At 44.0% G+C, this 24,863-nt stretch overlaps 1 long non-coding RNA gene across 1 annotated transcript in view; it reads left to right on the top strand.

The window, feature by feature from the left end:
* LOC145356772 (uncharacterized) overlaps nt 1–24,863 on the top strand; it is a 49,575-nt gene that overhangs the window by 10,983 nt on the left and 13,729 nt on the right. Inside the window, exon 2 of the long non-coding RNA XR_013889214.1 lies at nt 20,526–20,658. This is a non-coding gene — a long non-coding RNA (uncharacterized LOC145356772). The remainder of the gene's footprint in view (nt 1–20,525; nt 20,659–24,863) is intronic.

The raw sequence follows: 24,863 nt of genomic DNA, 5'->3' as shown, positions 1-24,863 counted from the left end.
TAGCCCACGGTTCTCTGTATTTCCGATCTCAGGTGGGTAATTACATTATTGATTCGTCGCTGACGGCACCTTATTTATTCTGCTGGCTGCACATTGGCTTGAAGAGAGCAAAGTATTCCTGAGCACATCGAGAACTTCACTCTGGGCCAATAAATTCTGCGGATCATTTTTATAAACTCTGCTTCAAAGAACGCCCAAGAGGTTCACTAAATCCTCTTATACATCTTGCAAAACTTGGCTGGAGACAAACAGTTTTAAGCCCCAGCAGTGTGAGGTAGATTCCATGAGGTGGTCTTTGCTCAGAAGTCAGCTTGGAAGCCTCAGTGAGTGCAAAGCACTTGTTATCTGGAAGTGACCGGGTTTTCGTACAGATCGTGAACTTTGAGATTAGCTCATTAAGGCAGAACAGACCGGTAATTAAACTTAAATGAGAATAGAAGTGAATGCTTTTTAAAGCAGCAACATTGTCCCCTCCTGCAGTCAGTGATGTGCTCAGCCAATTAACTATAGCACCGACAGTGAGGGAGTTTAGCGTTGGAGAAACTTTCCTTCTTTAATGCTGCTTTCAGTAAAGTGCGTGGTTCCATACATTATAAACTTGCCTACAAAATGAGCAGTGTCTACTTCTAAAAATCAATTAACTGACCTGTTACATTTTGCCTCCTGATCAGCTGAGAATGTAAACTTAGGCAACTTGGAGACTATGGAGGATTCGAGGGAGGTGGTGGTGAGGGGGGGGGAACTGTAAATCATCATCTTAACATGTGGATAAATGATAGCATTTTTGGATGATGTCTCTGAGGATTACCATGTTAATACTAGATAGGAGGTTGCCAAGTGGGACATCGGGGTAATTGTGTGGAAACGGAAAGATGAACTATTGTAAGTCAACCCCTGGAAGTGGTGAAAGGAATAAAATAGGAACTAGCAGATTGCACTGCGGTCCAGCTGAATGACAGTGAAGGGGCTGTAAGCGGGAAACTGCAGAAGTGTTGGACAACAGGAAATAGGTTTGTACTAGCTGTGGCATTGTTTTGCAATACACTGTGAATGAGAAAAGCCCAGCCCATTTACAGGAAAGCGAAAGGATTTCTTATCTACTGGTATTGCATAATGTCAAACTATTTTTGAAGGCGATGTAACATTTATCGAGAATTGTTGTATATTACAAATCATTAACAGCAAAATTGTCATTTTATTCCCTCTGCTAATTATACAACCAGATTCCATAGTCTTACCCAATTGGCATTTTTTGTATATACCTGGAAATAAAGTGGAATTAAATTCTCTTCAATTGGCTGCTTATAATCAGACTTGCACAAAACAAATTTGCATGAATTTAGACGGACCTAGTGAGAACAAATCTGCATTGATCACTCAAGTTACATTTATCAGGTTAAGGACATTCATTTGTTTGTCATTGCATGTGACAGGTCAAATTTGTTTACTTATTAGTGTCACAAGTAGGCTTAACACTGCAATGAAGTTAGGAGGTAGGGCTGGCTATGGGCCACCCAGCAACTTGTAAAGTACCAGCAAAGGTGGGTTGGCACTGTGCCCCCACCACGCCACCTGAATTTACTGTCCCAACCGTCCTACCTTCCAGGCCACTAAGGGTTTGGGAATAAAACACCAATTAATATCTCCTTCCTTGGCCTGGTGCAAATTCTTGTTTGAGTATGCTAACTCCTGTGAAACCCATTGCATGTTTTACTTTGTTAGATGCACCTCGATGTGCAATTTTCCCTGGTCATTCATCTGATTGTTATTTACATAAGAACATAAGAAATAGGAGCAGGAGTAGGCCATCTAGCCCTTCGAGCCTGCCCCGCCATTCAATAAGATCATGGCTGATCTGTCGTGGCTCAGTTCCACATTCCCGCCCTCTCCCCATAACCCTTAATCCCCTCGCTTATCAAAAACCCATCAACCCGCGTCTTAAAAATATTTAGCGAGGCAGCCTCCACCACTTCAACGGGCAGAGAATTCCAGAGATTCACCACCCTTTGAGTGAAGAAGTTCCTCCTCAACTCTGTTCTAAACCGCCCCCCCTTTATCTTGAGGCTGTGCCCCCTAGTCCTACTGTCCTTTCTGAGCGGGAAGAGTCTCTCCACCTCTATCCTATCCATCCCATGTGGGATCTTTTTCTGTAAAACATGACAATATAGCGGTATCTTGTAATGTCTAATAGACTGAGATGGCCAGAAAGTTACTTCTAACCAGACTTCCTTTGTAGTAAGAATGTCATTGCCAACAGTGAAAATCCCATTCCAAAAATTTATGAGTCCCCAAAGCCTTGTGAATGAAGGCCAAAATCAAGAATGAGCTGTTCACTGCTTGGCGTATGTTCACATCAGTAAGAGTTTACAATGTATGTGTATCTTTGGCAGCTCTCCGTCTCGTGAGACCATGATTTGTGACTTGGTTGTCAACGCTGTGTTAAGCATTGCTTGGCGAGGCTGTGAGACCCATTCTGGCCTGGCAGTCTCCACCATATTTGCTGCAGATGAAGTCAGTGGGCTGAGATGGGGCACAATTCACTGCCCTCTGTTTTCGTTGGCTATGTTCATGGCCACCTGAGCTTTCCATTTCATTTCATCTTCCAATGCCCTCTACAGACGGTTAGCATCTAGAGGTCTCAGCATTGATGACCGTCTCTCAGTTGCTAGTGTCAATGTCATATTTCTCTTGGCAATGACCTGGGAGGTAAAGGATAGTGTCTCGGGATATGGGTAACATAAAGATCATGACTTTGTAAAAGGACAGTGGCTAGTCACAAAAACCCAGTCTGCAGGTGCTGCAGGTGATCAAGAAGGCAAATGGAATGTTGGCCTTTATAGCGAGGGGGATTGAATATAAAAGCAGCAAGGTCTTGCTGCAACTGTACAGGGCACTGGTGAGGCCACAGCTGGAGTACTGTGTGCAGTTTTGGTCGCCGCATTTGCGCAAGGATATATTGGCCTTGGAGGGAGTGCAGAGAAGGTTCACTAGGCTGATACTGGAGATAAGGGGGTTAGCCTATGAAGAGAGACTGAATAGATTGGGTCTGTACTCATTGGAGTTTAGGAGGCTGAGGGGGTTCTTATAGAGATGTATAAGATAACGAAGGGGATAGATAGGGTAGAGGTAGAGAGATTCTTCCCACTTAGAAAGGATAACAGAACTAGAGGGCACAGCCTCAAAATAAGGGGGGGGGGGGGTGGGTGGTCAGTTTAGATCGGAGTTGAGGAGGAACTTCTTCACTCAAAGGGTGGTGAATCTCTGGAATTCTCTGCCCGTTGAAGTGGTGGAGGCTACGTTGCTGAATATACTTAAGTCACGGGTAGATAGGTTTCTGATAGACAAGGGAATTAAGGGTTATGGGGAGAAAGCAGGAAAGTGGAAGTGATCCACTTCAGATCAGCCATGATCTTATTGAATGGCAGGGCAAGCTCGAAGGGCTGGATGGTCTACTCCTGCTCCTGTTTCTTATGTTCTTATGTACCATGGTGATCGCAAGAATAATTGAGGCATTGCTCTGCTGAACATTATGGCAAATATATTTCCCATAATGTTGCTTATGTCAGACTGTAGATCCTCCATCTATCCCAAATCCCAGGTGGCATAGAGCAGAAAGATCCAGAATTGATGTGATCTTCTCAGTTTAGTAGCTGCAAGAAAAAGGGACCCTGAACAAGCGAAGCCAGTATGTATTGCCTTCATTGATCGCCCCAAGATCATGTGAGCAAAGGTGGTCTATTTTAGCTGCTGCAGAAATGAATGGACCTTTGAAGTTGCTCAATGTCATCTCCTCTTTTCCTGACAATGTGAGGCGTAAGGTCAGCTTTGATGGGGCAACAGTGGAACATTTTGGCGGTCTGTGTTGGGGTCAAATAGAGTTGCTTCTTGGTGCCAACACTCTGTACGTGAACCACCGCAAAGAGAATAATGTGCCAAAGAGAGTGTCTACTGACAGATCAGAACTGATGGAAAGCTGTTCAGCCTTACCCACCTGTGATCCAAGAGAAATGTGCAGCAAGTCCTCATATCAGGGATTTGCTCTAAGTTGCCAATGCTGCATGAACATTCCATACTGAGGAACATCTACAGCAGCAAATGGGACAGACTCTCTGATGCCTGTGAAGAGTTTGGCTTGGCCATCAACACCAAGAACACAAATGCCATGATCCAGGATGTTACCATCCTACCGTCTATCAGCATTGACAATGTGATGCTGGAAGTTATTGATAGCTCATATTATCAAGGCTCACCTGAGACTGGGACATTTGTATAGATTCTACAAGGGTGCCAGTTTCTGATGCTTGATGTGTTCAGTTGGTACAACATCATCACTTAGAGCTTTAGCCATGGCAAGTGAGCCCTTTGCTAAACCCCTCCACTTGTGGTTCAATATCCAGCCTCCTCTGACAGGGACGCTCTCTATGCTGTTAAAGCTTCCCCAGTGACTGTGTTCTTCTTTGAGTGCAACACGTATTTTTGCTGGTCTTTGAACGATTTGATAATATAGTTGCTTTCGTAGATTAAAGAGAAATAAAGTGCGACGGATGAAGCAACAAAGGAATTTTACTTCATTAAAGTTGTTGTTACCTAGGTAACAGACAGGTGATTTCTAGTATATGATTTGATTTCTCCCCCCTGAGGTTTTAATTGACCTTTCAGTTTATCCCTGAGCATGCGCACCTCACGAACTGCACAGTCGTGGCCACATCTTCTCTCCTTTAAATCTTGGAAAATGAAAATATTTTTTCAGGATTTTCCAACAAGCAGTCAGACACTTGAACCAGAGCAGCACCTGCCCTTTAGTCTATCTGTTCTGCTGTCCTCCTATGCAGTTTCCAGTCATTTAATTTGATTTATTGTTGCATGTATTGGGATACAGTGAAAAGTACCGTTTCTTGCATGAGCAGGCAAAACATGTCGCTCATGAAGTACATTGGGGAGAAAAAAAGGGAGTGGGTGCAGAATATAATGTTGCAATTACTGGTAGAGTGAAAAGAAAGATCAGCCTAATCCATAATAGAACTATTCGAAAGTCTGATGACAGCAGGGAAGAAGCTGCTCTTGAGTTGGTTGGTACATGTTTTCAGACTTTTGTGTTTTTTCCCCGACAGAAGAGGGTGGGAGAGAGTATATCTGGGGCACGTGGAGTCCTCAATTATGCTGACAGCTTTTCCAAGACAGCCAGAGAGTGTAGACAGAGTCAATGGATGGGAGGCTGGTTTGCATGATAGACTGGGCTTCATTTACAACACTGTAGCTTCTTGCGGTCTTAGTCAGATCTGGAAACACACCAAGCTATGATAAATCCAGATCGGATGCTTTTTAGTGTCATAGAACAAGGACAATGGAAGATCTTTCTGAAATTTGAAAATAATATTGATGCATAGGATTGGTCAACTGTGGTTTCAAGACAGGCATATAGCACTGACTTTCTATTACCCAGTAAACATATATGACTGATATTTTTATTGGTGCTGCCATCAGAGGTTGATATGGAATCTGACTCTAGAGATTCTCCAAGCTCTGATTGCCAATGGAGGGATGGCAAGTTCTGTAACAAAACACGCTGCAAGACTTAGCAGGCTGGTCAGCACCTCCGGATACCCAGGCCTTGTGCACCTTTTTGCCATTTGGGTGAAACCATGTTTCATGTGATTTGTGAACTGTGAGAGGCTGTAGAACCACCCACCGCATCCCCCCCCCCCACCATCACCCTCATTTGAGGGTGGAGGTTTTGGAGGACAGGTGGGGAGGAACAAAGTTGCCGGTGCACACAGGACACCCCCAGCAAAGGGTATCTCTTCCCACCAGCTTCTTTCTTGCCTTTTCCACAAAGTTGAAGATAAAAATGTCTTTACGCTCCTGCCCTTTGACCATGTCAAACAGGTTATGGTGTTGTCAGCTTGTAATAAGCTAAATTGTCCTTTACTTAAAAGTGCTGTAATCAGCAGCTTGTCTGCCTACTGTCCTATGGAGTTGGGGGTGGGACAGAAAGACAATGGGTGGCCACCCATGATAGTTTGTTTGCCCCTGCCTGCCACCACTCTGCTTATGCCCTCCGCCCTCACACCACCCACCCTCCCACCCCTGCCCCCCAAAATGCAGGCCTGGCGGGGGCTGTGAAATACAGCCCAGCAATTCGAAAGCATTTGGAAAGGTAGTGAGAAAGGGAAGGCAAAACAAAAAAAAGAGAAATAAATACAAGAGTGTAGGTGCTTAAAAGGAAAACAGGAGATAGTTAGATGGTTGAACACAGCAAGAAGAAACTAAAGAAGAATGCACAATGAAAAAAAAATTAATGAAAAAAGAAATAGAATGTGCAACTAGCTGAGCTGATGAGCCATTGGAGAGGAAACGGGGCAAGATTAAAATGGGATCTGGAAAAGTTGGCTAAGCGTTTTGAAGGAGTATTCTTCCAGCTATTGTCCACCCATTTCCCAAAGTTACAATACACACGTTACATATCGCCCGGGGTACCATTTTAGTGGAACCATCTGAAAATGGTAAAGTCAATATCAAGACCCAAGGACTCCCATGCACCGAATAGAATGCTGAAATTTAATTCCTTGATCTTTATTGAAACAATACAGAATGTTAAAGGCAAGAGGACAAGAGTGAGACAAAAAATAGCAAGGTGCTCAAGCTTGTTCAAGAAATATTGTATTTCTATAATATGGTGGATAATCCTTTTGGGATTGGTTTCATGGTTGGTGTATGTTCAGAGGTATAATTTCCAATCTGATTTACCATGCACATTGCTGCACCATTTCGTGGCAAGTTAACTAAGCAAGCTCGCTTACACTCAACAAATGCAGCATGACAATTTGTATTTGGATTCTACTGAGAGTCAGTGCTATAGCTGGGATAGTTCTGTTCATGCTGCTGAGTTAAATACCAGTCCCCAGCCTTGGTATAAATGATATCACTACCAGAAGATGAGGGCTGAAGTTGCACAACTCTTCCAGTGTGCTTCATAACACTGGCAGGAATTGACCAATGGAAAGAAGTTGTTGCGTGTGTGGCGTGGGCCAACGTCAAAGGTCCTTATTGACCTTGGATGGGGTGTAGCTTCAACCTTGCACCAAGTAATGTCATGAATGCAGGAGGGGTTGGGATAAGTGTTTCCAACACTTAAAGTTCCTACGAGACTCAGCAGATGAGACTCACAACCTGTAGCATACTTCAGAGCCACTCCCAGCCTGCCAAACATACCTTACATTGATATGTAGGATTCCTTGTATAGTGTCACACGGTCTGTACATTCTTTAGAATAGACACAGGAAACATTCCTTAGAATAGGAACCCTTTCTGTCAAAGCAGTTGAAGTTTTTCTTCTGTAAAAGCTGACTAAGCAACATGGGTAAACACAGTAAGAAGTCTCACAACACCAGGTTAAAGTCCAACCAATTTATTTGATAGTAAACTCACAAGCTTTCAGGGTTTGCCCCTTCGTCAGGTGAATGGAGAGTTCTGGCCTCAGACAGAGCATATAACAGCACACACAGTTTACAGATTACTGATTAGAATGCGACAACGGTTGAATGAACATCGCTCGACAATCGCCAGGCAAGACTGTTCCCTTCTTGTTGCCGAAGACTTCAGCGGTCACGGAATTCGGCCTCTGACCTTCCGGTAAGCGTTCCCCAAGGCGGCCTTCACGACAGCACAGAGCCGCTGAGCAGAGAGTGATAGCCAAATTCCGCACACATGAGGACGGTCTCAACCAGGATCTTGGGTTCATGTTGCACTATCTGTAACCCCCATGACTTGCCTGGGTTTGCAAAACCTCACTTATTGTACTGTCTGGAGACAATACGCATCTCTTTAACCTATGCCTAATGCTCTTTCCACTCACATTGTCTGCATTTTTAAGCCTTGAATAGCAGGTTAGTTGTAAAGACTCGCATTCTAATCAGTAATCTGTAAACCGTGTGCACTGTTATATGCTCTGTCTGAGGCCAGAACTCTCCATTCACCTGACGAGGGGGCAAACCCCGAAAGCGTGTGAGTTTACTATCAAATAAATTGGTTGGACTTTAACCTGGTATTGTGAGACTCCTTACTGTGTTTACCCCAGTCCAACGCCGGCATCTCCATATCATAAGCAACATGGCTGCCATTGCTTGCACCCTGGACCCCAGGAAGACTGCAAAACCAGTTGGCACATTTTTTCACTGCTGTCTCAATGAGACAGCAGAATTTGATTAAAACTTCAGTTGGTTTTTATAGTGTTCCAGTCACCAATTGACTGCATGCTGGTACTGCAGCCTGGGTGGTGTTATGCAGGTGACATGTGACTGCATGGAATAAGCCTGTGATAGAATTGGATGTGATGTAGTCACACGCAGAACAGGATGGGTCCCAGCCAGCACTTTCCCCGTGACCCTTGTATTTACCCTGCTAATCCCTGTGACACTAAGGGGCAATTTACCATAGCCAATCCACCTAACCCACACATCTTTGGAGTGTGGGAAGAAACATCAGCACCTGGAAGAAACCCATGCAGACACAGGCAAAATGTACAAACTCCACACAAGCAGTGACCCGAGGCTGGAATTGAGCCTGGATCCCTTGTGCTGTGACGCAGCAGTGCTAATCACTGTGGCTGCCCCAGTTCCTTGTACTTACTAACCTCTCACGGTTTGTGTGAGCTGAAAACGGCACTGGTTGCAGCTCATGCTTCTCCACCTAACTTACCCGAGTTCTTTGTGAAAATTTCAGAGTTGCATTGTTGCCGGACCTTATCAAAATTTGATTTAAATATGGTACCTCGAAATTCTGTGGACAGCTTATTCAAATGGCCAAAATTTGTGAGGGGGATTTGAGGAGGATGGGTGGGTTTTGCTGCTAATAAACTGGCTTCTTTCTCCCCTCTGATGAAAACATGGAAATTACAGTGAAAATGGAAAGTCTACATGACTCACGCACACTGGCATTTAGCTGCAAACATGGTTCTGTATTTCACATTGGAGACCAGCTGGTTTGAGAAGAGTGGCAGGTGGTGACAAATCTCAAGGACAGGACGTGGAGGCAATGCATCCCAAAACAGAACTAAAAAAAAAACAGGGTAAATATAAAGCACCTGAAGTATCTTGCATGGTGGCATAGTGGATCAGTGGTTAGAATCGCTGCCTCACAGCACTAGGGATCAGAGTTCAATTTTGGCCTTGGGTGACTGTCTAAGTGGAGTTCACACATTCTTCACGTGTTTACGTGGGTTTCTTCCAAATGCTCTTGTTTCCTCCCACAGTGTAAAAATAGGCCATACTAAATTGTCCCTTAGTGTCCCATGATGTGTCGGTTAGGGGGACTAGGAGATTACAGGGACTAGGAACGTCTGAAATGTGGAGTTTTTTCAAGGAGCAGCTACTGCGGGTCTGTGATAGGTATGTCCCTGTCAGGCAAGGAGGAATTGGTAGGGCTAGGGAACCGTGGTGCACAAAAAAAGTTGATTTGTTGGTTAGGAAGAAGAAGGAGGCTTATGTTCGGATGAGGCTTGAGGGCTCGGGTAGTGCAGTAGAAAGCTTTAGATTGGCTAGGAGGGAGTTGAAGAGGGAGTTAAGAAGGGCTAGAAGAGGGCATGAGATGACTTTGGCTGATAGGATTAAGGAGAATCCTAAGGTGTTCTATAGGTATGTCAAGAACAGAAGGTTGGTTAGGGCAAGATTAGGGCCAGTTACAGACAGTAGGGGGAAGTTGTGTGTGGAACCGGAAGAGATTGGAGAGGCATTGAACCATTATTTCTCTTCGGTGTTCACGCAGGACGATATGAATGTAGCTGAGGAGGTCACTGGGGTGAAGGGGTGTAAAATAGAAAGTATTGCAGTTGATACAGAGGATGTGTTGGATATTCTAGAAGGGTTGAAAATAGATAAGTCCCCTGGTCCAGACAGGATTTACCCTAGGATTCTATGGGAGGCAAGAGAGGTGATTGCAGAGCCACTGGCTCTGATCTTCAGGTCGTCGTTGGTCTCTGGTATAGTACCGGAAGATTGGAGGACAGCGAATGTTGCCCCATTGTTTAAGAAGGGGAACAGAGACTTCCCTGGGAATTATAGACCAGTGAGTCTTACTTCTGTAGTGGGCAAGGTTTTAGAAAGAATTATTAGGGATAGGATTTATAGTTATTTGGAGAGTAATGAATTGATTAGAGATAGTCAGCATGGTTTTGTAGCGGGAAGGTCGTGCCTTACTAACCTTATTGAGTTCTTTGAGAAGGTGACCAAAGAGGTGGATAGGGGTAAGGCAGTAGACGTGGTATATATGGATTTTAGTAAGGCGTTTGATAAGGTTCACCATGGTAGGCTTCTGCAGAAAATGCAGATGTATGGGATTGGTGGTAATTTAGGTACTTGGATCAGGAATTGGTTAGCAGATAGGAGACAGAGGGTGGTGGTTGATGGTAATTATTCATCATGGAGTTCAGTTACGAGTGGTGTGCCTCAGGGATCTGTTTTGGGGCCACTGCTGTTTGTAATCTTTATTAATGATCTGGATGAGGGTATAGTTGGGTGGATTAGTAAGTTTGCTGATGACACCAAAGTCGGAGGTGTGGTAGATTGTGAGGAAGGGTGTCGAAGTTTGCAGGGTGACTTGGACAGGTTGCAGAGCTGGGCCGCGAGGTGGCGGATGGAGTTTAATGCGGAGAAGTGTGAGGTAATCCATTTCGGTAGGAATAATAGATGTGTTGAGTATAGGGCTAACGGGAGGACTTTGAATAGAGTGGAGGAGCAGAGGGATCTAGGTGTATGTGTACATAGATCCCTGAAAGTTGGGAATCAAGTAGATAAGGTTGTTAAGAAGGCGTACGGTGTCTTGGCGTTTATTGGTAGGGGGATTGAATTTAGGAGTCGCAGCGTCATGTTGCAACTGTACACAACTCTGGTGCGGCCGCACTTGGAGTACTGTGTGCAGTTCTGGTCCCCACATTACAGGAAGGATGTGGAGGCTTTGGAGAGGGTGCAGAGGAGGTTTACCAGGATGTTGCCTGGTATGCAGGGGAGGTCCTATGAGGAGAGACTGAGGGATTTGGGGTTGTTTTCACTGGAAAGAAGGCGGCTAAGAGGGGATCTTATAGAAACATATAAGATGATTAGAGGTTTAGATAGGGTGGATGGTGATAGCCTGTTTCCTCGGATGGAGAAAGCTAGCACGAGGGGGCATGGCTTTAAATTAAGGGGGGGTAGTTATAGGACGGATGTCAGGGGCAGGTTCTTTACCCAGAGGGTGGTGAGGGACTGGAATGCCCTGCCTGCTGCAGTTGTAAATGCGCCTAGTTTGGGGGCGTTTAAGAGATTGGTGGATAGGTTTATGGACGAAAAGGGATTGGTTTAGATTAGTGGGTCAATGTTTTTTTTTAAAATAAGACTGGTCGGCGCAACATTGTGGGCCGAAGGGCCTGTTCCGCGCTGTAATGTTCTATGTTCTATGTTCTATGTTCTATGTTCTACATGGGGTAACAGGGATATGGCCTGGGTAAGATTCTCTGTTGGAGATATACAGTGCAGATTCAATAGGCTGAATGGCCTCCTCCCATTCTGTAGGGATTCTATGATTCTATGTGCTACCTCACGTGGTATCAGCCTCTGTTCCAAATTCAACATAGTATGCTCTTGATCAAGAATGAGAAACGCTTTGTGCAAGAGGAAGGCCTGAGGGCTTCAAACGAGAATATAAAAGGCAGGCAATAGTGTAATACAACATGCATTGATATTATTGAACAGGATTTATGTGAAGTAAAGAACTCTCCCGACCCTTTGAGAACCCTAGGGGCAATTGTGAAATTTTCAAAAGAGCCTGGATAATGGCTCAATTGGATGCTAAAGTGATATGTAAACTCACCTGCTTTACTGCAAGAATACTGACGTGCTTAAACTAAGCTGTTTTCCAAGCAGACTCTTTCCAGCTCTATGAATGCCTCTGCTTCCTCTCTGAAGTGTGGGAGGAGGCTTATATTTTCATGTATATCAGCCATCCTCTCCTCTCTACCCCTCCTTTATTCATGCCTGAATTGAGACAGCTGTTGGGAGATTTTTCTGAGTCTCGACCTAAATCTTCTGGATTGTCTCAGTACAATGAATAATGGAAACATCAGGTGGTCTAGAGTGACAACACTGGTCATATCATCATGTGATAGAAGGAGGCCATTCAGTTCATCACATCTGTGCTAGCTCTTTCGAAGACCAATCAAGTTAGCACCACCTCCTCTGCTTTTCCCCCATATCACGAATCATTGAATCCCTACAGTGCAGAAAGAAGCCATTCGACCTTCCCAGAGTGGTTGACTCCCTGTCAGAGCATCTCACCCAGGCCCCATCCCCAAAATCTCATGTATTTACCCTGCCGATACCTCTAATCTACATATCTTTGGACACGAGGCAATTTTAGCATCGTCAATTCACCTACTCTGCACATCCTTGGAGTGTGGCACCTAGAGGAAACTCACGCAGACATGGGAAGAGTGTGCAGACTCTGTACAGACAATCACCCAAGGCTGGAATTGAACCCGGGTCCCTGGTGCTGTGAGGCAGCAGTGCTAACCACTGTGCCACCATGCCATGCCTGCATTTATTTTTCCTTCAAGTATTTATCCAATTCCAGGTTACTATTGAATCAATATCCATGACCTTTTAAGGCAGTGCATTACAAATGCTAACCATTCATTGCATAGGTAAAGTTTTTCCTCTCTTCACCTCAAATTACATAAGGAGCAAGAATAGACCATTTCACACCTTGATGCTGTTCCACCATTCAACAAGAACATGGCTGTTCTGAGTGTTGCCTTAACTCTACTTTCCTGCCTGCCCGCGCCCCCCCCACCCCATAATCATTGACTCCTCTGCAGATCAAAACTCTAACTCATCCTTGATATATGACACAGCCTTCTCTGTACTTAGTGGAAAATAATTCCAAAGATTAACAACCATCTCTGGAAGACAATTTCCTCCTCTGAGCCTTAAAGAGGAGACCTATTATTTTAAAACTGTGGCCCTCATTATGGGTTCCCCCACAAGGGGAAATGTTGTGGGGTAGGGGAAAAGTTCTTGTTTCCAATTGGTATATTTGCAGGTTTGGGGTGGGGATCATATAAAATAGTAGCCAGCCCCCTGCCTTCCCTCCCAAGCTGTCTCCTACACTACAATGGGGGGACAAAGCACCAGCCAGCCCATCCACTCTTAAGCTTATCATGGCCTTTACTTGGCCACTTACGGTCAATTAAGGGCTGTTTCCACCCCTGCCACAGTAATATGTGTGGTTGACCAGCCTGGTACTGGCGAAAAGGCTGGAAGGAAAGGTGGCATCTCCTTTAAAGGGTGCCATGCACTTCTCAGGGATATCTCTCCCCCACCCCCAACACAAGATGTTACCCCTCACTTAATGACTTCTTCCAGCCTCCACAGCGCCAACTCCCCCAACCCTCTACCCCACACCCATCTCCCAAGAGACCTGATCCTCTCCTGACTAAGAACCCCAGACTAACCTCAAAGTCTGGTCACCAAGGATGTTTTTGTCAGGATTGCTTGTAGTCCCAGTTGTGGCCACTAATTAGTTCCCTAGCTGTTGAAACTATTCAGCTGCCAATCAATTAGATTGTCTGACACTTCTTCGGGGCAGGACCTCCTTTCCATGAGGACGGGAGTTCCACAAATTACCTTGTTAAGGGCACCTTTAGGATGAACAATAAGCACCCACCTCCTTTAGCCCAACCTCTCAGCCTCTGCCCTATCAACCCCTCTTAAGATCTTACTGACTTCAATAAGATCATTCTTCTAAACTCCCAAGAGTAGAGGCCCCAACTTGGTCAGTCTTATCTTGTAAGACAACCTGGGGGTTACATAGTCTATCAATCTATCAAGATCTTGGGAGTTAGCTTTAACCAAAAAATGAACTGAACCAACCATATAAATACTGTGGCTACAAGGACAATAAGAAGTCTGACAACACCAGGTTAAAGTCCAACAGGTTTATTTGATAGTAAACGTCACTAGTTTTTGGGGTTTGCCCCTTTGTGTTTACCCCAGTCCAATGTCGGCATCTCCACATCATGGCTAAAGAACAAATCAGAGGCTAGGAATTCTGCTGTATGTAACTCACCTTCTGACTCCCTGAAACTTGTCCACTGCCAAAACATTTCAAGTGTGATGGAATACTGTCTACTCGTCTGAATGACTGCACTTGCAACAACACTCAAGAAGCTTGACACCATCCAGGGCAAAGCAGCCTGCATGATTGGCACCTCACTCACCAGCTTAAACATTCACTCCCTCCACCACTGATGCACTATAACAGCAGTGTGTGAAATATCTACAAGAAGCAGTGCAGCAACTCTCCAGGGCTTCTTGCACAGCGCTTTCCAAAACTTCTGCTATTGAGAAGGACAAAGGTAGCAGCTGCTTTGGAACAACACCATTTGCAAGGTACCCTCCAATCCACACACCACGCTGCTCTGAAACTTATATTGCCGTTCCTTCATTGGCACTGGGTGAACTGCCTTCCGAACAGCACTGTGGGTGTTGTTACATGGACAACAGCGGTTCAAGAAGGCAGCTCACCACCATCTTCTTACGGATAATTGGGGGTGGGCAATAAATGCTGGCCTAGCCAGCAAGAGCCGCATCCCATGAAAGAGTTAAAAAAAAACTCCTCCTAGCCTCTCCTTGCCCAATGACAGAACCAGTAAACATCCTTTTACGGTTACACTGTGCCTTCCTCACAGCTTATTTTCCCACCTTTCAGCATCCTGGATATACTACATCACTAAGAAGTCATTGATATAACTTGTAAATAACTAAGGGCAGCATTCATCCTACAAATTAGCCTAACGAACCTTCACTAGCTTCAAAGCAAGAATATCCTTCCATAAATAATGAGACCAAAGTTGTAAGCAGTATTCAAGGTGTGGTCTCACCACTGTTCTGTGCAGTTGTAAGAAGACTTTTTAATACTCCATCCCCCTTGCTAATCATATTAAATCTCTGGTTATCGACACTTCAACAAAAATTGCTCTTTAGTTACTCTATCTTCATGATTTTAAATATTTCTATGAAATCTCCACTGGGCCTTAGTTGTCCTCAGGGGAACAGCCCCGGTTTCTCCAATCTATTCAATTTTCCTTTCTTTATATGAATGGATGGAGAATCAGAATGTTCCTTTGCAGACATGAACTCTCCAACCCACCTGATTTTCTGATAGTCACTATGCCGGGTATAACTTATTGTTGTTGGACCCAGACTTGAGAAAAATGTCCCTTGGGTGTCCAGAGCTTGGTTAGTGGTAAATGTTTTCACAGACAAGCCTCATCCTCTCCTGATGCAACACCCGTACTCACAATATTATTATCAGGGCCCCATTGAACACTGAGCCACAGAGAGAAGTATAGCTAACCTTTCCCCCCTCATTGTCCTAGGTACTGAGAACACTTTCAGTGCCATTGTTACTATTCTGGCTAACTCAATACTTTTTTATTTGATAATAGACTCACAAGCTTTCGGGTTAGTGACTAACCCGAAAGCTTGTGAGTCTATTATCAAATAAATCGGTTGGACTAAAACCTGGTGTTGTCAGACTTTTTACTGTGTTTACGCCAGTCCAACGCCGGCATACCCACATCATAACTCAATACTTGCCAGGGCTCCAAGGGGCCTTTCTGGTCTGAAATAGCTTTGTTTTCCATTGAGCAATTTACCAATTTTTCATTTATTCATGGGATGTGGTGTCACTGGCTGGTCCACAATTTATTGCCTATCTGGAGGGCAATTTAAAGTCAACCATATTGCTGTGGCTCTTGAGTCACATGACCAAACCAGGTGAGGACAGCAGATCTTCTTCCCTAAAGGACATTAGTGAATCAGATGGGTTTTTACAACAATCGACAATGGCTTTGTGGTTATCCTTAGACTTTTAACCCCAGATTTTTATTGAATTAAAATGTTACCATCTGCTATGGTGGGATTTGAATCTGAGTCCTCAGAGCATTACCCGGGATCTCTAGATTACTAGTCCTGCGACAATACCACCGCACCATTGCCTCCGCCAAGCCAGAAGGCAAGTCTACCCAGCCCCTTGATTCATAGCCATTATTTTCAAGCATAATTTATAACTATGGCTGAAAATGAGGTTGGAGCTTTGATTTGTGTTAACTTTGTTTTTCTTTCATTTTATCATCTCGTTTTCTGCAACTAGGTCATTTTAGCTAGTTTTGTTTGTTGCCTGGCAACCTTCCCCTCCCATCCTAAACTATGGCTGAAATATATCCTGGACAGAAATACGAATCATAGCTTTAGTATTAGCATCAATTTGCCTTTAATTTAAATGACACACATAGTTGATGTGTATAGTCGATCTTCACTAAGTCAAACAGCGTTCAGCTTTTTGACAGCTGTCGAGATTTGCGCTGCATTTCTTGTTTTTAATGCAAAAAGTAGCGATAGGAGCCTTCAAAACATGTTATCTTACATGCTTGCTGTCATACCCAGGCAATGTCCTGGCTAGCAAGGAAGGATGAAAGCTATCACATGTAAAAATAAATCTTGAATGCAGAAACCCTAGCACATATACACAATTATATCCACTTCCAAAGTAGTGTAGTTGTAAGACAGGGAAACTGTTGACTCATCGCATTTGTTGTGGGTTGGATGGGCAGGTTTGCCTTCTTAAAATTTTGACTGTGACCGTGTGTTCTCATGCCAAATCTGCACTGACTAACAGAGGATAGTTGGCAAGTTAGTCAGACTTAAAGCATGGAGGTAGAAAGTCAAAATTCAGCAGATAATTTAGTACCAATTGGAAATTTTGCTGCCTGCACTTTCTGTTCTATTACTAATTTTACTACAAAAACGCACAAAAAAAATATTTTGGGGTGGCACAGTGGCACTGTTGACTCACAGCGCCAGGAACCTGAGTTCAATTCTGGTCTCTTGTCACCGTCTGTGTGGAGTTTGCACATTCTCCTTGCGTCTGTGTGGGTTTCCTCCCACAGCCCCACAAGATATGGGGTTTAGGTTGATTGGCCATGCTAAATTGACCCCATGTCAGGGGATTAGCAGGGTAAATACGTGGTGTTACAGGAATAGGGCCAGGGTGGGAGTCGAAGTCAGTGCAAACTCGATGAGCCGAATGGTTTCCTTCTGCACTGTGAGGATTCCATGAATTCAAAAGGAAATGGCATTGATATCGCTCCATTCAGAACACAGTGTGCTTAGGGTGTCAGAGTCCTGAGTGCCAAGGTAAATCTTCTTTGGCCAGCTCAAGGGAGGCTCTGAACAAGAGAAGGACAAAGGAAATGCTTCAAAGACGTCCCTGAGTGCTCACCTCAAGAAAAGCAACATAGATGTCAATGCCTGGGAGACCCTTGCTCAGAAGAGAACTGATTGAAGGGACACAATTCTATGAAGCCACCCAACGACAAGGGGAGACTCGGAAAAGGAACATGAGATAGGAATCCCAGTGATATGGAATCCAAGGACCCAACCCACCTCTCAGAAACTCCTGCCAAGTGTGTGGTGGGAGATGTGACTCTAAGATTAGCCTGATCAGCCATGCATGGACTCACAGAACCCATGACCAGTGACATGGAATTTCTTAGGTGGACAATCATTCTCATTAGCGAGTGATTGTCAAAGAAGAATCCCTAAGCATGACACAGCCACTGAGTTATATCTGAAGTATAGTAAGAAAATGCACAATTTAATTTACTTTCAACTAAACAGTTTTGAGAATGTTTTCAAGATTTCAATCTTCCTCTTTTACAACAGTTTTTTAATAAGTTTCCAGATGAAGGCTGTGCAACAAATTCCAAAGAAAGAATTTACATGCATGATGTGTCGTTGCAGATAAACTGGCCACTGAGGGAATAGAAGCCTTTTTAATGATCATATATTTGTCAGTAACAGAACACATACATATGGCTCATAGGTGTGGCTTATATCGCCCTGTAATCTGAAGCATCCCAATGCTCTGTAAAATAGGTCTTGCCTCCTCAAGCATTGCTGCTGGGTTAGCTGGAGTTAGGAATGTTAACACCACTGAGTGCGTGCTATCTTTCCTGTTATTACTATATCATTTAAAATGCCTGCATATATTAAGGTGGATGGTCCCAGTGGCCATTATCACATCTGGTGGTTAATCAGATGCATGCACAAAGTGCGTGTAAACTTTATGTAATGGATTAGTGACAACAGCTTTTCACTTTTGCCCACTCCTGTACTGCCGGAAAAGTGGCACTATAATAAAGAGAAGCCTCCCTTTCCAGAAAACAGAACAATGTTCTGTATCACTTTTAAAAAATTAACATCTTCCCCGCCCTCAGAAACATCTCCCAATCAAGGATGTTTTTGCTTGATGTCACATGAGCGTGCTGAGTGCAAAATATATATGATGTGGGTATGCCGGCGTTGGACTGGCGTAAACACAGTTTCTTGCATCTCTGTAAAAACTTGATGTCTGTGTCGATATGGTGTTGTCAGACTTTTTACTGTGTAAAATATACAACAGGCTGAAATTTTCCCAGCTCATCAGCAGCGGGCATCCTTGTAGCAGGAATGGAAAATTTGGAGAGAGGCCAAAGTAAATTGATTTTGGGCCGCTCTGCAGAATTTCTTGTAGTACTCGCAATGATGGACTAGAAAATCCCACCCACAGGGCAAAGTTTCATGCGCGACGTGTGCAGTCAGCGGGTGGCACCAGGAATGGCCGCAAATCCCGGTGCCACCTGAGATCAATTGAGAATCGTGATGTTATGCTGACTGGCCTATTAAGTGGCATCTAGTGTAAATCGTGGCTGCATTGGACCAGCAGGATTTGCGGGGGCGGGTGCAGGGCTGGTACCGTATCCAATTGCAGCCTGCCACCAAGTTTAAAGGTGGCATGTAGAGGCCACGGAGGCATCACTGCCCGTAGAACGGCTAATGCTGGGAGACACAGTAGGCAAGAGGGGAGCTCTGGCATCAGGGAAGAATGATGTGGAAATGCCGGTGTTGGACTGGGATAAACACAGTAAGAAGTCTGACAACACCAGGTTAAAGTCCAACGCGTTTATTTGATAGTAAACTCACTAGCTTTCAGGGTTTGCCCCTTCATCAGGTGAATGGAGTCAGGTGAGTTCTCCACTCACCTGAAGAAGGGGCAAACCCTAAAAGCTAGTGGGTTTACTATCAAATAAACTAGTTGGACTTTAACCTGGTGTTGTGAGACTCCTTACTGTATCAGGCAAGAGGACAGCAATGTCCTGAGGGCTACACACTGTGCTGAACTCAACACAGAAATCATCCTCTCAAAACCCTGAAACGCCAACTCAACTCACTCACTGAAACTCTCAATTCTACATCCAGCACTTGCCCCATTCTTCTTCTCTCTTGTCCTTGAATCCAAAAAGATAAAACACGTTTGGACCACTTGTCCCATGCGCCATGTTTGAAAGTGCACAGGGCATGTAGAATTTTGGCCAGTTGGGAATTTAATCCTCCCAAGAAGCTGGAGAACTGTCGATAGGTGCGCAGCCAAGCTGCACCTGCATTCTCCGACCAAAATATCACATAGGCGCACAATAACATTGGGGCATGTGTCTGATGCTCTTTAACAGACGTCTGGGTTGGGTGTGCGTCTGCCTGGCAGATGTCAAAATCTATCCCATAGTTTTTTTTAATAGTAGGATGGTTAAATGACAGGTGGAATTCTAAGTATTCTAAATGCTGAATTTGCATAAAAGTTGCTTTATTTTCAGCGGGATATTCAAAATGAATCTCCCACTCTGTGCATCACAAAGTGCCTTAGCGTGAATCACACTGAAAAGCTGGGGGTGGGGCCTGTTCCCGCTGGAGAGGCCAGCAGCATAGTGCTGAGCAGGCCACTGCACGTAACCCAATCTCTCAGTGTCGAGACTGATGCATGCACAGTAGCTCTGCAATGCTGGCCTCTCAATTACTGGCCAGCTTGACACCCGCACCACTAGCTGTATGACACCGCCACCTCCACCGCCTCCCCCCCCCCCCCCCAACATCCCAATTATTGGCCCGGACGTCTCGGGGCCAGCTCCAATCCCCCACGCCCTCAGCATGCCTCAATCACCCCCTCCCTGGCAGTCATGATCTCCCTCCCCCCACCCACCCCACCGGCAGCACCAATCCCCACCCCCCCCCCCAAACAGTTTTGACCCTATCCCCCTGCAGCCCCAACTCCCTTCGTAGGCCAATCTACCGCACACCCCCACATCCCCCCCCCCACCCCCATATTGATGTCCAGCCCCAATTCCCGACCTCCCTCCCTCTGCCCATGATCCCAAATGCAGAGTGACAGTGGAACCCCTCCATTCCCACTGAACATCCCCAGAGGCCTTGCCCCCTCTGGCCCCATCCCCTTGGCACTACTCTATGCCCCGAAGTCATGTAGGCCCCAGTGGGGAGCTGTTGTAAATCGTGCTGGAGTGAAACACTCTTGGCCATGGGGAGGGGGGGAGGAAGGGGGGATAGGGGTGGAAACGGGGCCCGCTAATATGAAGCAAATCCTGATTTTTAAATAATTTTATTTAGACCCGCACTGATGCCTGATGCGGAGCTGACGATGCTGGAAATCCAGTGGCCGGAGAAGCGGGAAGGCCGTGGTGTCCAGAGGAAAGCTCACTACATAGCCTCTGCTGATGTGGAGGCTGGAGCAGCGAAGCAGGTTGGTAGAATTGCATTGACATGTTGAAAATTGACATTTTAATGCTCAAAGTGCAATGAAGTTATAAAAATGGACTTGCTTCCTAGAGGCACTTTCGGGGAATTTGAAAAAAAATCTAATTTCATTTTTTGAAAGATGCTACAAACCTGTGAAAACATTTCAGCAAAATCTGACAGTTAATACTTTCTTAATAAAACTTCATAGAAGAGATTGTAGTGGAAAGTCGAAGGAAGAAGCAATAGGTCAGATACCAGGTACAGACCTTTGGGCTTTGGGTCATGTCATATCCACACAATTACACCAGTCGATTTATGGTAAATGAGCACCATTTTTTCAAACAGTCTGGAGAATGGAAAATCTGCCTTGAAACAAGAAACATGCTGACATCTCTTCTTCTGTCAATGTACATAAAACTGCCCAAGGCTGGGAGTGATCCTCCGTGCTTGTTCAGCACATTAAAATGCAAATGATCTTTTGGGACATTCCATTGAAAATACATTAAAACTCAACACATACTTGTTGTTGATTTAATGGCTACTTTGCCCAGAAATGTGCCGACACCTTTGCACACTGTTCTGTAGACCAGAATTCCACAGAACGGACGTGAGGAGAACCCTTTCTGTCACATGGAGATGCAAACCTATTGTGCGTCAATGCTTAAGTCATTAGGGAGCACTTGGATTGATAACACAAAAACAAATACTATGGTTACCTGATATAATGTGGAGATGCCGGCGTTGGACTGGGGTAAACACAGTAAGAAGTCTCACAACGCCAGGTTAAAGTCCAACAAGTTTATTTGGTAGTGGTGATTGTTACAAGATAAACCTGTTGGACTTTAACTAGTTGTTGTGAGACTTCTTACTATGTTTACCTGAGATAAACCAGCTTGCAATAAGGAAAATTTATTAACACATATTTTGAGAGCTGTCTTATTTCACTCAGTGTGCCAGACAAGAAGACTCAGAGGAAAAAGACAGCCAACTAAGGAATTGACTAACAGGCAGAGAAGTAGGGGTAGCCTTTTAGTTTACAAAAAAGAACAGAAAATGTTGGAAAATCTCAGCAGATCAGAGAGAATAGAGCCAACATTTCGATCCTGGATGACCCTTCATCAGGGCTGTAGCTAGGAATGGCTCCTGCTTGGATGAAGACCACAAAAAATGACAGGGGGGTTGTGAACGAAACCCAGTCTATCACACAAACCATCCATTGACTCCATCTACACTTCCCGCTGTCTCGGAAAAGCAGTCAGCATAATCAAGGACCCCATGCAACCCAGACACACTCTCTTCCACCTTCGTCTGATGAGAAAAGGATACAAAAGCCTGAGATTACATACCAACCAACTCAAGAACAGCTTCTTCCTGAGACTTTAAAATAAACCTACCTCATATTAACCTGATCTTTCTCTGTATCCTAGTTATAACTAACCGTCTCCTTTCCTTCTCCCCTATACACTCTATGAATAGTATGTTCTGTCTGTATAGCGCAAGAAACAATACTTCTCCCTGTATCCCAATATATGTGACAATAATGAATGAAATTGACCTGTGAGCTATGTTTCAAAAATGCTTCATTGGTTGAGAAGTGCTTTGGGCCATCCTCAGATCATGGAAGGCACAACAAGTCATTTCTTTCCCCATCTTGAAGGTGCTGACTGCAGCACTGGGCAGCTGTCCAGTAACTTGTCCAAGTGTCTGTTCTTTATGTTTGATCCCAGAGAGTGAGCATGGGCAGAATATTCGACTATAGAGGGTGTCATAGCTGAGTCTGATCCTGCTGTCAAGCAGTGTCACCAGACTTAACATTGAAGTGCTCGTGGCAGAATGATTACAGCAGTAATCACATCTCATTTCGGGAACATAATAAGAACAAATATTTGCACATGTTTTATTCCTTGGCCATAATCAGGTTTCTAATGGGGATTAACAGCTTTCAGGTTGCCAATGAAATTTCAAATAAACAGATTAACTACTGTGAGATTGGGGATGTAAATGGATATTGCATTCATCAGATTTATATTGAAGTGTTTCTCTGTATTTTGCAGCTGCAGGCTTGCTTCAATGTAAAATAGATGTTAACTACCTATAATGGAAGCTGATCATATTTACATTAAAGTTTAAGGAGTGAATTGGCTTTGTTAGGAGTATATTTGTTAGTAATCACACTGCAGTTGATTCCCGCAAGTTAATATTCCTATCTCTTAAAACAGGCCATAATAGTCATAAACAGTATAATGTCCAATTGACATAAGAATGTCTTATGTCTGATACAAGGCATTGATGAGGCCGTACCTGGAGTATTATGCACAGTTTTGGTCCCCATATTTGAGGAAAGATGTAATGGCAGTGGAGGCAGTTCAGAAGAAGTTCACTAGATTGATTTCAGAGATGAGGGGTTTATTATATAAAGACAGATTGAACAGTTTAGGCCTATACTCTCTGAAATTTAGAAAAATGAGGGGAGATCAAATTGAGGTATAAAAGATGATGATAGGCATGGATAAAATAGACATGGAGCAGATGCTTCCGCTGGTGGGATATTCTAGGATGAGAAGTCATAGTCTTAGGATAGAGATAGCAAATTTAAAACAGAGTTGAGGAGAAATTATTTTTCCCAAAGGGCTGTGAATCTGTGGAATTTGCTACCCCAAAGTGCGGTGGATGCTGGAGAGTGAATAAATTTAAGGAGGAGTTAGACAGATTTCTAATTGGTAATCGGTTGAAAGGTTATGGGAAGAAGGGAGGAAAATGGGGATGAGGAGCATATCAAACAGGATCGAAAGGTGGAGCAGACTTGATGGGCCGAATGGCCTAATTCTGCTCCTCTATCTTATGAGCTTATGAATAGGTTAAACCTGATTTTTTTTTTCTGAACTGGAATTCACCTTTGCATTCAGTGTCATATTTGGACAAATTTTTCAAGTTAGCTGCATTAAACTTGTAACTTCTAAATGAGTTAATTTAACATGATTTAGAACTGTGGCATATGCCTGATCCATTTATTTGAAAAACACATTAAAATATAAAGCTGTCCCCTAAAAATCCACGTGCTTATTTATGTATATATTGCGCACAGAACATGACGTTTCCATTCAATGATTTTGTTCTGGACCAGCCCCATGTAATTATCCATTGGCACTGACCAAATGCAACTCGCATGCAACCCAGAAGCATTCAAAATGTGAAAGTTGTAGGTGCCAGCTTTTAAAAAGCAAAGCATGGCTGAAGATTTCAGTAGCAAGTAAGTAGGTAAGTTCATGTCATAGTGAGTTGACCATCAAGGAGATGAAACAAATGACTCATCTACCATTTACAAGTAATGGCCGGAATTCTCCTATCCTTCCCACCACTGGAATTCTTGTGGCAAGGAGTGGGAGAGCAGGACCATGTAAAAATCCATTTAAGACAGGTAGGAATCTTCAGTTTTCAGGCAAGTGTGCCTGGAGAATCTCACCCTGTGGAGGTCCAGACAGTGACACCCAAAGAAGGGCACCTATTATTTAAAGGAAGTAACATTTTCCTTGTGCACTCTGTTCAACACAAATATCGAAATCAACTGCTTGAACCACAGTCAGAAGTGACTTAAATATGTAAAAATTGCACCACCAATTGACAAATAATGATCTACTCCCTGCTTCAGCATAAAATAACGTTTCCCAAACAACAGACAGTAAAATAAAGCAGCCAGTACTTTTTTTATCTCTTTTTGACATTGGTTGAAGTCACAGGGCACATTGCAGAGGCAAGATGTATATGAACACTGAGTGAAAGAAGCGGGGATTAGTAGAGGAGGCCAAAGGCCGAATCAAAGAGATGAACTTTAGTGACTAGAAAGGAGTCTGGAGAGGCTAAGGAGGAAATTTCAGAGCAATGATGGTCAATCTCTGTTAGTGAGTGGGCCACATAAATGGCTCCCTCTTCATCTCAGTGGGCCACAAGATAGAAATCAGCTTGTTTTCTAACCATGACCCCATAAATAGGATTAATTGCATTTAATACAAGGCTGAATATTTCATAATGAGTTATAAAAAAAATCTTAATCTTTTAAAAAGATAAAAAAATGTCAAAAACAAAAGAAATATTTGTATTTTGGGCATGGAGGGAATGCACGTCTTATAGTCAATGTGCGTAATCAGCAAGCACCTCACTTCACTTGCTTTTACTTTATGTGCGTATCACTTCAGTCATACCAGTAGCAAT

This window comes from Carcharhinus amblyrhynchos, chromosome 22 (assembly GCF_965287045.1).
Source record: "Carcharhinus amblyrhynchos chromosome 22, sCarAmb.v2.hapA, whole genome shotgun sequence".
Classification (NCBI taxonomy): Eukaryota; Metazoa; Chordata; class Chondrichthyes; order Carcharhiniformes; family Carcharhinidae; genus Carcharhinus; species Carcharhinus amblyrhynchos.
The sequence above is the reverse complement of the archived record's forward strand: the minus strand, read 5'-3'. Positions and strand labels throughout refer to the sequence as shown.